This window comes from Tursiops truncatus, chromosome 11 (genome assembly GCF_011762595.2).
Source record: "Tursiops truncatus isolate mTurTru1 chromosome 11, mTurTru1.mat.Y, whole genome shotgun sequence".
Lineage (NCBI taxonomy): Eukaryota > Metazoa > Chordata > Mammalia > Artiodactyla > Delphinidae > Tursiops > Tursiops truncatus.
This window is the reverse complement of record NC_047044.1, coordinates 27061188-27080774: the sequence shown is the minus strand read 5'-3', so window position 1 is coordinate 27080774 and position 19587 is coordinate 27061188. Positions and strand designations below refer to the sequence as shown.

The 19587-nt window shown below is 41.2% G+C and overlaps 2 long non-coding RNA genes across 2 annotated transcripts in view; both read right to left on the bottom strand.

The window, feature by feature from the left end:
* Nucleotides 1-19587, bottom strand: part of LOC141275760 (uncharacterized) — a 154225-nt gene that overhangs the window by 31275 nt on the left and 103363 nt on the right. The gene's annotated exons all lie outside the window — the stretch shown is intronic.
* LOC141275759 (uncharacterized) lies at nt 4257-18526 on the bottom strand. The gene is made up of 5 exons (XR_012324047.1): nt 18218-18526; nt 16724-16836; nt 14746-14857; nt 12428-12575; nt 4257-4342 (listed from the first exon to the last, which is right to left on the bottom strand). It is a non-coding gene; the product is annotated as an uncharacterized lncRNA (long non-coding RNA).

Sequence of the window (19587 nt, the reverse complement as noted above, 5' to 3'; positions counted from 1 at the left end):
CATCCTGTGTTGAAAGTGATACTTTTCCACTGATGGTAACCTCTCCTTTGACCTTGGAGCTCAACAAACTGCTAAAATCAGGTGACATTTATATGTGGAACATGTGACACATTATGCCCCTTTGCTTGGTGACCCATACAAGTAACAAATGGCAGCCAGACTAGAAATAAACGTCAAATTGTTACATAAATTCCACTTAAAGAAGGATGACTTGGGGAAGCACTCAGCCAGAAAGAATTCTCCCAAGATTTGTTTGCTCTGAAGTAGAAGGGAAGAGCACATTATCTCTGGTTTGAAATGACATCTGATGAAATTTCATGGAAGGTGAGGAAACACCATCCTCTGAACAATGGTTCTGATCCATTTTAGTACTTCCCCCTTCTCTCCTGCCACTTTCCCATCTTACCCACTAAAGAACTTCTCATATGAGAGGCTAAGAAAACCAGCCAATGTAATGTCTAGTTGAAATTGAGTGCTAGAAACTTATGGGGAGAAATCCAGAATTAAGCTAAGCATTTGCCTCCAGAAAATTAACTGGGACCAACTCTGAGCATAGTTATAAAATCTCCAGCATTCCCTTCCTTTGTCCCTTTACCCAATTCCCTTTCAAACTTGAGCCTCTCTCTCCCTCCCCCTCCTCTTTCTCTCCCATACTCTCCCATATTTCTTATTTAATAAACTTGTTTTCAAGAAAGGAAAGAATCTTACATTAGTCATTCACACTTTAGTGTGAATTTAAAGTCCGTGAGTCAACTCTCACAGGAATGAGGATTTCAAGGCATAGCTCTAATTGTGGAATGGCTGTCTTTGAACACTTTTAAGGATATTTCATGAAACAGCTAAATACAAGGAAAAGGAGAGGAACTGCCCAAGTCTACCTATGCAGAAAGGCAGCTTTGAGTCCAGTTTTGAGAAATGAGAGCCTTCAACTGCCACTCAGATGAATTCACAGAAGTTGAGTGAAAGTTATAATTTGTCCTTCAGGGATTGACTGGTTTTAATACCCTTCTCTTCTCCTAGGAAATAGATCTATTCTGATGGCCTGTAACTATCAGCCCTGTAGGATTCATCCTCACTTGACACCTGGTCTCTTTACTCCAGATGCCCTTTCCCCCACCAGGTTTTATCTAAAGAGACACAACACGAGCCGCCTGGGCCAAATGTGGCCGTGAGTCCTCCAGCAAATTTTCTGCTCTCATGAGCGCACCCCTTGGTGCAAAAAGCTGATAGCACTCTGACATATGGCTGGTCTCCCGGAGACTCTCACTCCTCTCTCAGCCAGAAGAACTTCAAAACTCTGAGCCGGTGGAAAATTCAGTCTGTTCCAAGCAAGAGAAACAAGTGTGCTCCCAAAATGAATACTGGTATTTAGAAATGCCCTAGGGTATTATAAATATAATCTTTCTGAGGTGTGAGTGTGTGTCAGGAAGAGACAGAAATGGAGTGAGTGTGTGTGTGCATGTGTGTGTGTGATGACAGAAAGGGGAGCAAGCAAAGGCCCAGTGGATCAGTGTGAAGAACACAAGGCCAAGCAGAGAGAATATCTACTCTGTGCCCAATGACTAAATTCAGGATTTTCTACTGCTTCCTGCCTGAAGAAGTAGGGCAAAGGGAATTAGAGAAAGAAAAAGGGGTGGGGGTGGAAATGAGAAAGAAAGAGAAGCAGAAACAAAGACGAAGAGAAAGAGAGGAGTGGAGATGGGAGAGGAAGGAATAAGAAGTGGGGAGCCTTACTGGCTGTAGACTGCAAGGCCTGCACTGAGAGGGAGAGACAGCCAGAATGAGGAACTGCTGATACACCACAGGTCCCTCCACCAGTTACAAGTGATTCATTTCTGCCTTTATTGTGTTTGGCTAACTAACAAGTTCCATGTCCAAGTGCCCCCCTTGCCCAATTAATGCAATGCCAAGGCTAATCCACCATCCACAGGACACTCTGCTTCCTGTCAAATAGATGGGTTTGTTAGGGTGGGTCTTACTCAGCCCCTTCTGGGTCTCTGGACATGCCTGGCCCTGACATACTCTGGACTTAGGGCTTATGAATAGAATGAAGTGAAGTAAACTGACCAAGGGGACTTGTATGACCCTTATTGCCCTTTAGCCCACGCAGGTGACAGTCCGAACAGCAACATGGCTCCAGGGCAGGGATTCTTAACCTTTAATGTGCCATGGCTCCCTCTGGAAGGCTGGTTAAGCCTACAGACCCCTTCTCAGAATAATGGGTTTTTTTGTTTTTTGTTTTCAGAATCATGTTTTAAATTTGTAAAACTGTAAAGGAAAACAATTACACTGCTATAGTTATCAAACATTTAAATAATGTGATATAGTGATATTTGTACTCCTTTATCAATGCTTTAAATAATAAGAGCTGATGAAGGGTGAAATGGAAGAAAACAATGGTTCGAGATGCCTGCAAAAACTATCAGATGTTCTGAAAAGATCTGTGATTTCTATGGCGACAAAGTCACAGTGCTAACACCACTGCAGCTTGTTGCTTGCATTCTTCCTAGAAGGAAAAGCTAGGTTTCAGGGAAAGTTGAGATAAAATAGAGATGCAGTGTTTTCCCATTCAAATTCATGAACCAGAACAACGGAAATAAAGGGAAGGAGGTTGCAGATGATAATAATTACAATAAAAACAGAACTATAATAACAAACAACGTCTGCTACAAGCACAACAGCAAACATGGCTGCCATCCATGGAGACTCTTCCCTGTACTACGTGCTTTCCATGTACCATTTCCCTTCATCCTCACTCTGAGGAAGGCATCCTCTTCCCACTTTACAGATGAGTCTTAGGGATTTTAGAGAACTTGTCAAGGATCAAAGCTAATGAGCAGCTGAGCCAAAAATGGAAGTTAGGGCTGTGGCTGTCAGATACCAGAGCCCACGTTCACTGTGTCTCCTTGAGAGAGGGGCGTGTGTGTGTGTGCTTGTGTGTGTAGAGGGAGAGAGACAGTGAGAGAGAGATATGAATGCCAAGAGATGCTGTTTCCTTTTCGCATCCATGCTCATGTCCCACTGGTATGGAATGAAGACATCAGTGCCAGAGATGATAGGAGCCTATAGATCATCAACACCATCGAAAATCTTCTCAAAAACACTGCAAAGGAAGACCTATGCAAGGAGACCAGCTCTCTCAGCTAGTAACATACCACAAAGCCTCTGTAATTTTTACAGTGCAGTGATGGCACATGATTAGTTAGTCAGATCACCTGAATCTGGGTGGACCTAGCTCTCCATGCAGCCACAAACGTGATTCATAAGCAGGTACTACCCCTGACTGAATCACACACACCGGTTTCTCAATAAGACTGCCAGGTTTGAGGGAGGAAGGAGAACAAATTATTCAAAATGGTGTTCAAGCAGGATCTGTTTCTGTTTGGGTCATCAGATGAGACCCGGACATCAATCAGTAAGTTGCCAGACCAAACTAAGCTTCATTTAACACAATCCAGCACGGCAGCAGCTTTCCTGGTAGTCACATCACATCAATGACTCATGTTGGATATATTGTCAAATAAAATCTCTCAGCCTTTGTTATACACATTGCTGCTAAGCCATGTCACATCCTGAAAGTGTGCTGTTGGTGTTCTGGACCCAATTATAAGTGTCTTTCAATTATCCCTATTAAATTTAATTCTATGGCCATGTCTCATCAGGCAAACCTGTGACCATTCTATTTTTACATTTCTTTCATTATTAATGAGCATGTCCTGATCATCAGTGAACACTGTTTCCTCTTCTTCTCTAGCCAACATTTCAGTGATCTCTTCTAGAACCTGACATGAGGTAATCAGGAAGCTATATAGCTTGAATTCACTTTCCTCCTTCTTGAAAGAATCCACTTTCACTTTCCTCCTTGAAAAATCAGATGAGGGCTTCCCTGGTGGCGCAGTGGTTGAGAGTCCGCCTGCCGATGCAGGGGACACGGGTTCGTGCCCCGGTCCGGGAAGATCCCACATGCCGCGGAGCGGCTGGGCCTGTGAGCCATGGCCGCTGGGCCTGCGCGTCCGGAGCCTGTGCTCCGCAACGGGAGAGGCCACAACAGTGAGAGGCCCGCGTACCGCAAAAAAAAAAAAAAAGAAAAGAAAAAGAAAAATCAGATGAGCATTTGCCTATCTTATCTTTCACCTTCTCTCCCATATCCACAACTTCTCAAAGTTCCCTCAGCTGTGGTATGTAATTTGTTTAGGCCAGAAGAATGGACTATTTGAACACCTGTACTTTCACTCACCTTAAATACTTCTACTTCTCTTTTATCAATTCTTGCTCAGTCCTTTTCAGTTCAAGGATCATTTTGCTTCATTTATTCAATTGGACACTGAGTGTGTTCTAAGCACTGAAAATTCAAAGATAAGTATGTTCTCTGACTTTTAGGAAGCTTTCAGCTTATTGGAGAAAACAAATGTGCAAGCAGATAAATTGTATGTGATAATTAGGAGTCAAAATAGCTTATATAATAGAGTCTATTGACTCACGTAATTTAAAGGTCCAGAGGTAGGGTAGACTTCAGGCGTGGTTTGATTTGGGCTCCTTCAGTGGTGTGCTGGAATGTCTCTAACAACAACTAACTGACTCCAGAGAACAAAGCTTTGATTTATAGTGTTTGCCAATATCCATGTTGTAAATACTCCCACCATGGCCTATTTATTTCAAGCTCCCAACATGAAGTCACTGAACACAGAATTGGGACGAGATGTACATATCCATCTCTGGGCTGATGCAGGCTAGCTCCAACACACCATTGCCACCCTCATTTCTCTACAAGTCTTGTGGTTCTTCCATCCTCTGTGGGCTGGTTTTGTCCTGATGATGCAACCAGAAACTGGGACTGTATACTTTCTTGCTAGTGTCTAGTAGAAGAACAAGCTTCTCTTCCCTTAATCATCAAAAAAATTCCTGAGCTCCCCTGAAATAATCACTGTACCCCCCAAAATGGTACTCCCAGCTGGCTTAGCCTTGGGCAATGTGTTAAATAAGTAATAGTAACTTGTCTCCCACGGCTCTTCATTTCACCTACCAAGTGCTCCTTGTTGGATAGAATTAGCACCAAAAACCTTTTCTCTGAAAGGTGAAATTATTAGCAAGACAAGAAAATAGCTTGTTTATATTTATCCATTACAATGGCTATACTAACCAGATCTTTTCAGGATTGAAATTCTCATCCCCCACCACTGCTGGAAGGGGTTGCTGTTGATGGTTCACAGCTGAGTTCCTCCCCAGGCATTGCCCTTGCCAAAAGGAGCTGCCTGCTCCTCTTGGGAAGAAATTGCCTTGAAGGACAGGTTAATGGGTTGGTACGAAAGCCCTACCTCAATTCAGACATCTCTGAAGGGCTATCCCAGCTCCAGAGCTCACGTGGGGGATCAAGGGAGGCTCTTTTTGCAACCACAACATTTCCCTCTGCCTCATCGAGCTTCCGTTGCTCCATTACATTGTTCCTGTGAGCATCTCTCCACCAAATCTCCTGCATGCAAATCTCAGTGTCTATTTCCAGGGAACCCCACCTACAACGCCCATCCTTGAACCAGTCACTGGGATGTTCTAGACAAATCAGAGCTCATCATTGAAGCCAGAGATGGTGTCAGTCTCACTACATCCCATCCGCCCCACTGTGCGAAAGGGTTAGAATGGATCTTGAGAGGTAACCACACTATCTGCTACGCAATACAACATGCTGAGTGATGTAAAAGACAAATGTACAATATCACAGTCCAATGACTGGTACATTGTAGGTGCTGAGAAAGAAAGAAAGCAGCCCCTGACATCTGGAAATAACCACAGCTGGAGCCCAAAAGCATTACAGGCTGGTCTGACACTCATAGCCCAGCAATTCTATTCCCAAGTTGGACATAAACAATCTCACAGAACACCAACCTCAGACAAGCTTACTCTGAACCATGATAGAATGAAACAAAACAAGGCCACTGTATAACTGTCTATGCAGAAACAAAAACAGAGTCACTGTGCCACCCAATCACAGGATTGCCCTTGCTCTCTGGTGGCTTCCAATCTAGAATGGATCCTCGATATCTCAGACCCTCCCCAAATTACCCAAATGAAGCTCAAATCTTAGAAGTTCTTCCTAACACTCTGTTACTGAGACATCCCATGGTTCCCCAAGGAGTATGTTCTCCCTCCATCAATGAGTAAGAAGCCCATCTTGCTTCATTGTCAGCATGTTCCTGGTGGTCTTTGGCTAAAGGGCATTGACAGCACTTGGTAAGCAAAGGTGGAGTGAATAACTGGGTGTATAAAGGGTGACTGTGCCACCCCTCTTTCAGGGGAGCCTTAACTGAGGAGCTGACCTTTGCGCTGGTTCTTGAAGGATGGCTGGGCTTTCCCAGGCAAGCAGAGTCAGAGAGAAATCAAAGGAAGTGGCATGGGCAAAAGCTGGCTTCAGAAAAATGAAAGGGGAAGAACCACGTGGGTGGGGTGAACCGGGAGGATGTTGTGACCAAATACGGAGATCTTTATAGGTCCACTTAATCTTGTAGACAAAGAGGACAGAAAAGTGGGAGGTAAAGTGCTCTAAATTTGAAATCTGGTTGAAAGGAGAATTCCTTGAGTAACTATTATTAATTTTTTTTCTAACCCTTTTTCCTTCTCCTTTTTTTCTATATGGAGAGGGTGTAGGGAGTTGAGGGGACGGGGATCTTGCTTTTGTTAAATCAAAATTGCATATTTTGAGTTTTCCCAGTTTTTCCAATCTTAAGTTTAAGGCACATGCCTGGCAACACCAAGCCCTTTACTCCTTGAATATTGTGAATTCTGAGTAGATCTGAAAATTGAGAGGCCAGTGGTATAAGTTTGAGTCTGAGTCTGAAAGCCCAAGAATCAGAGTGCTAGTGTCTGAGGGCAGGAGAAGATGTATGTCCCAGCTCAGACAGAGGGCAAATTTGCCCTTTCTGTGCCTTTTTGTTTTATTCACGCCCTCAAGGAACTGGATAATGCCCACCAAACACTGGTGAGGGTGATCTTTACTCAGTTCCCTGATTCAAATGCTAATCTCTTCTAGAAACACCCTCACAGACAGAAATAATGTTTTAGCAGCTCTCTGGGTATTCCTTAGCCCAGTCAAGTTGACACATAAAATTAACCATCACACCTTACTAATTGGTCTTGTATCATACAAGTGTTCATTCATTTTAGGTCTTTTGAAAATAACATATATCTGATAAAGTTGAAGTAGACCAAAATTACCCCAGTCTCATAAATCCTCCTTAGTGCCACCCTAGACTACCAATATAGAGAATTTTGTGTATATTTGTGAAATCCATGTTTTAATATTTTTACTACATATGTACCGATAAGCCATATAAATATTATTTTGTACTTTTAAACATAAGTAGTATCACAATGTTGCATCATTTTCTTGTGCACTTTTTTCACTCAATGTTATGTTTTGAGATTCAGCTTTTTTGGTTAATATATGAAAAGATTTTAGTAAACCTAAAGCCAGTAAAGACCATGTAAGTAACTACTATTATTATTTTCATTATTATTAATATATAGACTTAGACCATTCCCTGTAATTACTTTATAGTTATCTATCACTGATTATACTACATTTTACTTATCTATTCCCCTATTGGTGGATATTTAGGTTATTTCCAATTTTTGTCAATTTTAAACAATATCCTATAGGATATCCTTAAACAAGCCATGCTCACTATTTTCAAGAGTTTGTTTTTACTTAAAAGTGGATTTGCTGGGTTGTAAAGAGAATGTATTTTGAGTTTTACTAGGTATTGTCAAATTGCTCCCCAAAATGTCTGTAATCATAAGCAATGTATAAGAATTCCTACTTTTCTATATCTTTGCCAACTACAGTGTCAGATTTTTCAAAAATCTGTGGGTGCAAAGTGATAATCTTTGTTTTAACTTTCATTTTCCTGTTCACTAATAAGTGAGATTGGGCTTTTTTTTTTTTTAACAATTATTGTCGATTTACATCCTTAAGCTTTTTCCAGGGTCACTGATCCCTTTGAGAAGCTCCCTCAGAAAAATGCACGTATGCACACACACCTCACTTTGTAGACACATCAAGGGGCTTCACAGCATCCCTGAATACCAGCCATGGACCCCCTCAAAGTAGGGACTCTGGAGATTTTAGTGGATATAAGAACAACCTGGGAAGTGTGTGAAAATGCAGATTCCCAGGGCCCATTTTTGAGGATCCTGACTCAAGGTGTCTGGGGTAGAGTCTGAAAGGTTCGTGAAGGTGATAATTTTTAGAAAGACAGCTTTAAGGATTCCTGTACTCCCAGTTAGAAATCCTATTTCTGCTTTCCAAAATTTTCCCTTCTCCCATAGCTATGAAACAAAGGATAAAATCACCAAGTTTAATGTACAAAAGCTATAACTTGCCTTCAAACTGATGCTGTAGCTACTTTTAAATCCAGAGTTACTACTGCAGACACACCTTGTACCTCTCATCAACTTTGCCAGTTGGGGGTGGGGATGGGGGGTGACAAGATGAATAAGTAGGGTGTCATGTGATGCAAAGAAAAACACAAGAAAGGAAAAAATTTAGGAAATTCTAAGCTATGCAGAAAATGCTACATAAAAAGCATCTCCTTACTAAATATGAACAGTGTGTGTTTGGAATGGTTTGGGTTACTAATTTTATTACATGAGCGAGCTCATTTCTTTTCTGCCAGATACTTTAAAGATTCTCTTGTGAAAAGAAGGAAAAAAATTTAGTTTCTTCTCATCTAAATTCACATAAGTGTCTGTCATAAGATGAAGAAAACTGATTGCCTCAACTGCAAATAAGATATTTTCTATTTTAAAACCTAGTACTAAGGAAGCCATGAACCAGAGAATTTGTGGAGCATTTAGAGAGCGGTTAAGAATACTTTTGGTATGATAATGATGTTACACAGATACATTTCTCCCCTTTTTATTTTTCAGGTCTGCAGATTTCAAGAGAGAGTTAATCCTTGTTTTTGACTCAGTCACATGAAATGTGTTCCTTTCTGAGCTGTTCGAAGGCCAACATCCTCTTGAACCTTCGGTGTAATTCAGCTCTGTGAATGATGTCAGGAACAAGAATTAGGATCCAGTTCTAGGACTTTAGAATGACTCACTGGTTAACTTTGGTCTAGTAACAATAGAAAAATGACTCAGTTGCGCTGTCTGTGAAACTGGGGCAGTGATGCTGGCTGCCTGCCTCGCATGAAGGGATGAAGGAAGGCTAGGTTTATGAGATAACAGAGGCTTCTGGAGCAGGGGCCTTACAAGAGTGGGGAGGGGGAGAGATGCCGAGAAAAAGCCAAAGACCATGGCGGGCAGGGGGAGGCGCCACCTGACACAGGACTCTGAGTCTTACGTATAGGCTGTTCTGTAAACAATGGAGAAAACTAAATGAAGTCAGCTCCCATCCCTTGTCATTCTGGAAACTATCTTTCTACTTTTATGGGTAACTCACTGGGTTCAGAGTAAAAATGGTGGCCCAGGCTTCCTGAAATTTTCTAATGCCCACTATCTTGTTCATTTGGTCATAGAGTACTTCTCATACTATACAGATTCTCCCAATTCTAGATTGTATGTTCATTAAACATAGAAGTTATAATTGATATATAAATATATATGTGTATGCCTGGTAAAAATGTTTGGCATTTTCAAAATAAATACTGTATGTGTTGGGTAAATGAGTTCTTACACACAGAGTAAAACAAAACACACACACACAGACCCCAACATTTTTCCCCGTATTAAAGCCACAAAGAAGAAGATTGGGAGGTGGCTGGGGAGACACTTCTGCTACAATACTCATTCCTGCCTGTATTATTTATGATACAGACATGATTGCAGTAATGGAGACCAAGTAATCATACTTAAACAAAATAGAAATTTATTTCTCTCCCTCATACAACATGACTGCTCCACAGTGTCACAAACCCAAGTTCCTTCCACTTTTCTTTGGGTGTTATCCTCAGTTGCATGGTCCAGGTAGCTCACCACAACATCCACATCCTGGCTGATAGAATGGGAGAAGGAAGGAGAGCACATACTTCCTCTCAAGAACACATCTCTTCTATCCACAGCCCTTCAGCTAGAACTTAGTCACATGACCACACCAAGCTGCAAGGGAGCCTGGGAAATGTAGTCTATATTCTGACTAGCCATAAGTCCAGCTAAAAATCATTGGTCTCTAACAAAAAGAAGGCAGAAAAGAATATTGGGACAACTAGCCATCTCTGTCACACTGCCCAGCATAAAAAATAAAAGCAAAAATATGTGGATTTCCCAGTCACTAGAAAAGTCCCCAATAGACTCAGAAGGAGCTGGCACTAACTTGTCTCATGAGCGTTTTAATCTACATGAAGTCAAGCCAGATGTTCATTCAGGGAAAACACTGTTCTCAACTTTGTGTATTTGCCTTTTAAACAACTTTTACTTTCATATATTAATCTCTGATATCTTTAAACATCCTTTCCTATACCAAATTTGGGTTTCCATACTGCAGCTAAAATTGTATGTTTTGGGGTTTGTTTTTTTTTACCTCTATGGGAATAAAAGCCCACTTACTTTGATTACTATACATACAAGATTTGAAGATGAATGTATTCAGTGTGAAATCAGGCATCTGCCTGCATTCAACTTAGGAAATAAGAATAAAAAGCCATAAGCTTGCCAAGAATAGGAGAGGTTATGAATGATCAGACAACCTAATAGTCATAATAATTAACCATAAAATATTGAGGACTTACTTTTTGCCAAGTGCTTTACCTGAATCATCTCATTTAGAATACAAAATAGATATAGAGATAGAGATCAAAGAGGAATATAGTACTGCTACTATCCCCATCTGAAGCTGAAGAAATCGTGTTTAGGAGAGTTGAGTAACTTGCTAAGACCACCCAGTTACCAAGTGGCAGAGCCTGGGCTTGAACTCAAGGATCTAACACTAGTATTGGTACCTTTAACCACTGAACTACACCACCATGCTGATGGAATGGAGGACTATGAGTAAATTCCCACGTGTCTTTCCCATCCACCATCACATGCATAGATACCAATCCTGTCAATCACCCTACCTGGGAGTATTGGGACACGAGAACTAAGCAAGAGAATAAAGGTTTCAACCTTGAGCATTTAAGAAGTGATCTTTGGGCTTCCCTGGTGGCACAGTGGTTGAGAGTTCGCCTGCCGATGCAGGGCACACAGGTTCGTGCCCCGGTCCGGGAAGATCCCACATGCCGCGGAGCGGCTGGGCCTGTGAGCCATGGCCACTGAGCCTGCGCATCTGGAGCCTGTGCTCCACGATGGGAGAGGCCACAACAGTGAGAGGCCCGCGTACCGCAAAAAAAAAAAAAAAAAAAAAGTGATCTTTAAAGCCTTCACAAAACCTTTGTACAATGAAGAATTTTTTAAAAAAATACTTTAAATATATTAAAAAATAGTTCTACATTTGATAATTTTCTTCTGCAATTATTAATGTTCACAAAATCTAAGCTACTCCAGATGTCACATCTACAAACTACTCTTATATAGCATTTCCTGCTATTGTAACTCATCATGTAATAATTTAAGTCTACCTCATCCATAGAGAGTGAATTCCAGGAAGGTATATCTCTGGTTTTATTCCCAAATTAGGAAAAGAATGGGTGTCCAACAACTATTTATTGAATAAATCAGTGTTTTCCTTCAACATATCCCTTTAGCATTATTTGCAAACTAGTAGAAATGGTTAATACAAATAATTATATTATTAGATGTTGCTGTGCTTCAAAATTTGATACGAAGAACTTGCACTATAAAAAGTTTTGCTTAATCCATGTTAACTTATCACAGGAATTTAATATCTCACTGACTTGAGTGTGTCTGTGTTCCCTGTGGGATTTCATTTCTATTAATAAGTTTGTTTACTGAACTACTTTTCGCCCCCAACATTTTGTGTGGTTGGTGTTAAATTTGACACCAGTGGATACGTGAAGGAGTCAAGTCATTAAGATATCAAACTGCTTCAGAACATGGTATTTAGGCTCCAAGGAGAAGGACCCCAGGACTCATCTGTCCTTAATAAAGCCATTCTTGAAAAGAAATTCCTTCTTCCTGAGATATATCATTAATATAGCATGATTATATTCATTTCTCCCCAGAGATTCAAGGTGAAAACTTAAGGATTCTTTTCACCCTGGAATTCTGATTCTTCACCTAGGAGGACATGATTCCTACCAAGTTTACACAGATGCTTAATGGGTCAAATGCCTTGTAAAAACTGAAGGGACTTTTACTTTCTTAGGGTTTTTTTTTAATGGTTGCTCTCTCAAATGCATGTTTGTTTTATTGTTTCCTTTTTCTGAGCAAGCCCTCTCTCCACACCTATCTCCTAATCCAGAGTTTCAAGTGCAGGATTGTAAAGAATGAGGATTTCCCAGGTGAGGCTTGGCCAGGGGTTTGAATACCTCCCTACCTTTTATCTCTGGTGGGAGCCCCGAGTCTTTATAGGGCTGAGTTGAAGGTTCCTCACTGAATGTTCACAGAAAGAAGACATGCAGACTGGCCAGCTGGTTTTCTTCCATGAAATTTTTCCTCCAATGTTTTATTTTGAAATTCTCAAACTTACAGAAAAGTTGAAAGTACAGTTTAATGAACACCTATAAACTTTTCATATAGGTTAACTGGATGTTAGCATTTTCCATGTTCCAAATATTCCAAAGAATATTTATTTTCTTTCTCTTAATATATCTATATACTTACGAATATTTATATATTTTCTTACTAAACCATTTGAAAGTAAATTGCAGAGATCATACTTTACCCCTGAATATTTAAGCTTGTATTTCCTACAAAAACAAGGATATTCTCCTACATAGCCACAATACCTTGTCATCCCAAAGAAATTTACCATTGATTCAATAACATTATCTACTATACAATCCATAATCAAATGTTCCCAGTTGTCCCATAATGCACTTTACAGTTGGATTTTTGGGCAGGGAGAGGGACAGCCACGTTCATTCAAGGTTCATGCGTTGTATTTAGTTATCATGTATATTTAAGTGTTTTAAAATCTAATTCTACCTACCTCCAGCCCTGCTCTTTTTGTTTTGTTTTGTTTTTCAAGTTTTTTGAAGACTCTGGGGCAGTTGTCTTATAGAATGTCCCATGTTCTGAGTTAATCTGATTGCTTCCTTGTGATTCAATTCCGCTTAAGCAATTTTGGCAAGAATAGTACATTGTAATGCTTTCCCATGAACTTTGAACAAACTCCAGAACAAGGATTTTACCAAGGCCTCAGTGATCGAATTCAACAGAGTTTAAAAAACGTCATTTTTTAAAATGAGATTTAATATATACTCCTTTTAACAGAAGGGTGTGATGTCTACAGCAAAATGAAAGATGGGGTGTCAAAGATTCTTGTCCAAGATTATTAATAACTTAGTATGTTTGAAAGGGGCCCTTGTAATGTCAAATCTAACAACCTTTGTTGAATAATCAGAATTGAGATTTGGGCAGGGTCAGCCTCTGCCCTTGCAAAGTGGGTAATTACTAACTTGGTGCAATTTCAGGAATGCAGGAGGCCACTCTTTCCCACTCAGCTACACTGCCTCTATTATGTGAGCAATGATTTCCATCTACTACTATTAATCATCAAAGTGCTTTAATGAATTAGCTACTATATGTCGGGTCTATGCTTAGTGTTTTATTGATCTATTTCTTACGACGACCTCATATTAGAGATGGGAAACTGAGACTCAGAGACGTAACTTCCCCAAGGGCCCAAGCAGTATGCTTGGAATTTGCAACAAAATCTGCATCACTAACTGAAGTTCCATAATTCCATGTTTCATCTGCTGCTCTTCTATTCCCCAGTCTCACCTCATTCACCAAATAGCCTTCTCTTTTTTCTCTAGAACATACACAGCACTGGGCATCCAATAGCAGCACTTTATGCCAATAAGTCCCCCTAGAAATTATGACTAATATTATGTGTGTCATGTCTGCTCTGTGCCAGGCACCTCGCTGAATCCTCTATACACCACAGCTCATTTACTCTTCCCAAGAACCACATAAAGAAGGTGTATATTAATTATGTCCTATGGCCACTCGGCTAGTAAATGTCAGAGTGGGGGTCTGAGCCAGATCTGACTACAGGCTTGAGCTCCTAACCTTTCAGCCTGGATGAAGGACTAACATGGCAACCCTGGACAAATACAATGGCCCAGAGACTTGCCAGTAGTAATAAAGGCCACAACATTAATTCATTAAGCTCTGAACTCCTCTGCCCCCATGCTGCCAGGAGGACAACTAAAAAGAGACTCACAAAACATTCCCCTAATGGCCCATTAACTCATCAGCTCCTGTGAGCAAATCACTGCATGACATTCCTCTCTCACAGAAAAGATTTATCTTCCTGTATCCAGAAAGAACCAAGACACCACTCACAGGAAGAGCACACACACACTCTATCTCTATTTGTTATCCATCCTACACAAAACCTTTGAAATGACTGAGTTTAATAAAGATGTTTCCCTGAAGCAAACGCTCCAGACTAAAATCAGAACACAGTCTGACTATGATCACTGTGTCTATAGCAAGGATATCCCCAAGACACAAACAAACCAAAAAATCAACTTAGCCAAATGCATCCAACCTGTTCTCCAGGCTCTTCTAATGAGCAGGACATCCGGAAGGTGAGGAAAGTTGGATAAACACCTCCTGGGTGCCTGCCTTATCCATACCCTGTTCTTTGACAACTGTGCCTCACCCATGACCCCAGCTCCTTACCACAGCTGATGGGACCAGGAGTACAGGAGTAGATCCTTGTTAGGGCACCTCTCCTAGAGACCAGAATTCCGGAACTCCTCTTTCTTGTCTTAAACTGAGAAGAAACGCCAGTCTTCAAAGGGAGGAAAAACAGAACAAAGCAGGTTCTCTGAGAAAGAGAGACATCAATCCAAGTGGACTTGTGGCAGCCACAAATCTCAATTTGCCCTCAATACGTCCAGTGACCCCTCTATACATCCTTGGTTTATTTCCCTTCCCATTTCCAAAGTACGTATTCACCCCTCTTCAAACTCCAACCCTCCCATGCCCACCTGCCCTCTCATTTGAGTCCTCAATTATATCCCCTATTTTCCTTCCACAGGCTTCTCACTCTCATGATTATGCCCCCTCTGCTGGATTATTCCCACGAATATACAGTAATTATTGCCCATCTTTAAAAAAGGAAGATCCTCCCTTTTCCACACATCCTCTTCCAGCAACCACTTCATTTTCTGCTCCTCTTCAGAGCAAAGGGTTATCTCTGTTTACTTCCTCCACTTTTAAAATGTTTAATCTTATACTCTCTCTTCAGTCCACTTCCTTGCCCATTGCATGATGAAGACTGGTCTCATCAAGGTTTCTAATGATGTCCATGTTTGCCAAATCTAAGGATCCCTCTGCTAATCTTTTCTTACTTGGCTGTTTGCAGCATTCAGCAAAGACGAGCATTACCTACTTCACAAAGTTTCCATGACATGGCTTTCTCCTGGCTTACCTTCTACCTTGCTGCCTCATCTCCATCAACTTCACTGGATCTACCTTATTCTTTGTTCTCCAAATATTGAGGAAAAGGAGAGTGGATCAGGAAAGGTAGGAAAGCAAATACAATTGTGCATTATGGATCTGCCTTCCCCTTGGGATCAAGCATGATTGACTGCTTCATCTCCCAGGATCAGCTTCCAAAAGGCCACATGAATGATGACATCTTAGAACTGGCTTTCAGAGAGACGAAGAGGGAAGAATTTATTTCCTCCCTCCCATTCCCCAATGGCCAGAGGTTTACTCCATGGAGAACAGACTCCTCCTCACTTCCTAATTGCTTCTACAAAGGCACTGAGCAGGTCTGCATCAACAGGGAATCCCCAGGATGGAAGATGATAGGCACCTGGGAAACAGGACTTTGTCAGGTTACACCCACAAAGTCAGTGGGAGCCCACACAGAACCAACAACAGAGGCAGAACAAAAACGCAAAGGTTCCTGTGTCAGGTGAGGCAGAGAACACCAGAAATAACTCATAAGAGTTGTCTTATACAACATCCCTGTCCTATCCTCCCAGCTCCAGGCTTGCCTATTGACATTTCCACATCAATGTCTAAAAGGCACATTAATGTGGTCAAAAGAGAACGTTTCCTCCCTCCCTACCCCAGCATGTTCCTCCTATGTCTTCTCTATCTTGGTCAATAACATCTTATTTATTTATTTATTTATTCATTTACTTATTTATGGCTGCGTTGGGTCTTTGTTGCTGTGCGTGGGCATTTTCTAGTTGTGGCGAGCGGGGGCTACCCTTTGTTGCAGTGCATGGGCGTCTCATTGAGGTGGCTTCTCCTGTTGTGGAGCATGGGCTCTAGGCACACGGGCTTCAGTAGTTGTGGCTTGTGGGCTACTAGAGTGCAGGCTCAGTAGTTGTGGTGCACAGGCTTAGCTGCTCTGCGGCATGTGGGATCTTCCCGGACCAGGGCTCGAACCCGCGTCCCCTGCATTGGCAGGCGGATTCCTAACCACTGCGCCACCAGGGAAGTCCAGTCAATAACATCTTAATCCAATCAGTTGCTATGCTAAAAATTGAAGAGTTACCATTGGTTTCCTCTCATTGCCCTCCCCTCCCCAGTTCATCTACCAGTAGATCCTGTTGGCTCTAGCTACAAAATGCATCTCAAACCCATCCACTTCTCTCTGTCTGCCCTACAGCCAACCTAACCCCATCCATCACCATACCTCAGGTGGACTCTTCTGGACCTGACTGGCTCTCCTGCTCTTTACTCTTCCACAATACAATCTTCACACAGCTGCAGCCAGAGTGAGCCTCTTTTTTTATTTTTTACATTTCACTATAAAAAATTTTCAAACATAAACAGAAGTTTGAAACAGTTGTAACAATATTAATAGTAACAATATTAACAATAGTGACAACAGTAACCAAAAAAAAAAAAAAACTGATGGTGAATCAAAACTCCATGTGCCCACCTTCAACAAGTATCCAATCATGGCCAATTCTGTTTCATTTCTATCTCTAATTTTGAGATAAATCCCAGATACCATATCATTTGATCTATGATTTTGCATAAGTTTCTATCTCTTAAAGATACAAAGTTCTTTAAAGGACTTTCAAAAGGAAAGATCAATAAAAATTGCAAACAAGTTTTTAAAAACCATAACTACATAACATTACAGAGTGTTCTTTTTAAAAGGTGAAGCAGGTCATGCCATTTCCTTGCTGAAAACCTTCCAGTGGCTTCCCATCACGCTTTGAATAAAGAAAAACCCCTTATTAAGGTTTAGAAGGTCCAACCTCACATGGCCCCTGCCTGCATCTCTGATCCCATTCCTGACCAGTCTCCCACTGCACACCAGCCACACTAGTACTGAACGTTCTCTCCTCCCCGAGAGCCCTCGCACTAGCTGGTCTCTCGGCCTGAGGCTCATCCTTGCCATCTTCCAATGCTCAGCTCCTTCCTGTCGTTCAGGTCACAGCTTACATAAGAGCACCTTTTATCACCTGTCTCAAGTAGCCTCCCAGTTGTCACCACATGGTCCTCTTCTAATCCTCTCCATAGTCCTTTGCCCATGATATTTCCGGTGTACCCTGGACAGGTTTATGCTTATTGTCAAGCATGACTATTACTAGCATTTCATTCACTCTCAAACGTGGCCAACAAATTTTATGGTCACCCTGTTTATAAGAATCTTATTTTTGTTTGACTTTGGGTTGCTTATTGTCAATTTCCTTCTACAAGAATATAAGCTCTTTAACAAGACAGCTCTCATCTGACTAGTTCTCCACTGTATCCACAGTGCTTGGCACATGGTGTGGGGGGGTATGTGGAAGGAAGGAAGGAAGGAAGGGAGGGAGGGAGGGAGGGAGGCAGGGAGATCTCAGGCTCTGACTTTCCAGTCCTGGTTCCAATCAACCTTTGTACTCTCCTATATTAGGCTTCCATAATTTTCTATAAATGTTTCTATTTTGCTTAACATAGATCAAATGGGTTTCTGTGATTTTTAATCAAGCAATTCCTGATAGCTGCTGATTACTTTCAAGCAATTTTTTGCTTTCCCATTTGTATCACAGTTTTCTTCCAGAGAATTGCTTTCTTTAATTAAACAAAACAAAGCAAACAAACAAAAAAAGACCTGTCATCAGAGCCACTGTTATGAACTGAATATTTGTATCCACCACACACACACCCCAAATTCATATGCTGAAATTCTAACCTGCAATGGGATGGCATTAGGATGTAGGGCTTTTAGGAGGTGATTAGGTCATGAGGATAGAATCTTCATGAGTGGAATTAGTGCCCATATAAAACGGATCCCAACAAGGACCTACGGTATAGCACAGGGAACTATACTCAATATTTTGTAATAACCTATAAGGGAAAAGAATCTGAAGAAATATAGATATTTATGTATAACTGAATCACTTTGCTGTACATCTGAAACTAACACAACATTGTAAATCAACTATACTTCAAAATAAATAAATTAAATAAAATAAATAAAATGGATCCCAGAGAGCATTCTTGTTCCTCCTGCCATGTGAGGACAGTGAGAAGACAGTAATCTATAAACCAGGAAGCGGGCTCCCACCAGATACCAAATCTGCTAGTGACTTGATCTTGGACTTCCAGCCTCCAGAACTGCGAGAAGGAAATTTCCGTTGTTATAAGCCACCCAGTCTTTGGCATTCTATTATGATAGCCTGAACGGACTAAGATAGCTATCCTCCTAAAACAAGAAAAATCCACCAAAAGTATTTTCCTTAACCATAAGCCATTGAAAAGTCTGGAATTGCAAACAAGCAGTCCAAATTAAAAGGTAATCATTTCTGCTCCACAACTACAATAAATATTAGTGACATTGGCAATAAAGCTTCAGATCCTGATTATGCATGGGCCCATTTTTACAAAAACATTTCAGTGGAAGATATAAGTACATTGTCAAAACAGCAATAAATACTTGACATTACGACCCCATTTTTTTTTTTTTCATTTAAGCATATGAAGCATGTGTATGGCCATTGCCTTCAGGTCACTCCATTTCAGGAAGTTCATGCTTTCTATAATCATTGTAAAATTAGAGCCATTTTGTAAGGAAAAGAATGGTAGTAGCATTCATTCAAGCACAACAATATCAAAATCAAACCTTGGAATTTTTTGTTTTTTGCTTTTTGTTTTTAACTGGGAATGGTGGTAGCTAAAAGTTGCTTCAAACTTCAGATGATGACTAATGAGAAGAATGTTGGTTCATAGTACCCAGTATTGAGAAAAATTTAATAAGCTCACTTCCCAAGTAATAGTAGCAGTCTTAAAGAACGAGGTAACCAATTATGGAAGGAGATGAAGACATCTAACTGAAGAAATGTGCCGTAGACCATGGGTCCCCAACCCCTGAGGCTGCAGACCTCTATCGGTCCATGGCCTGTTAGGAACCAGGCCGCAAAGCAGGGGGCGAGCGGCAGGCGACCCAGCAAAGCTCCATCTGCTGCGCCCCATCACTCCCCATCGCTCGCATTGCAGCCTGAACCATCCCCCCGCCTGCCCCAACCCCCGAGTCCGGAAAAATTGTCTTCCACGAAACCGGTC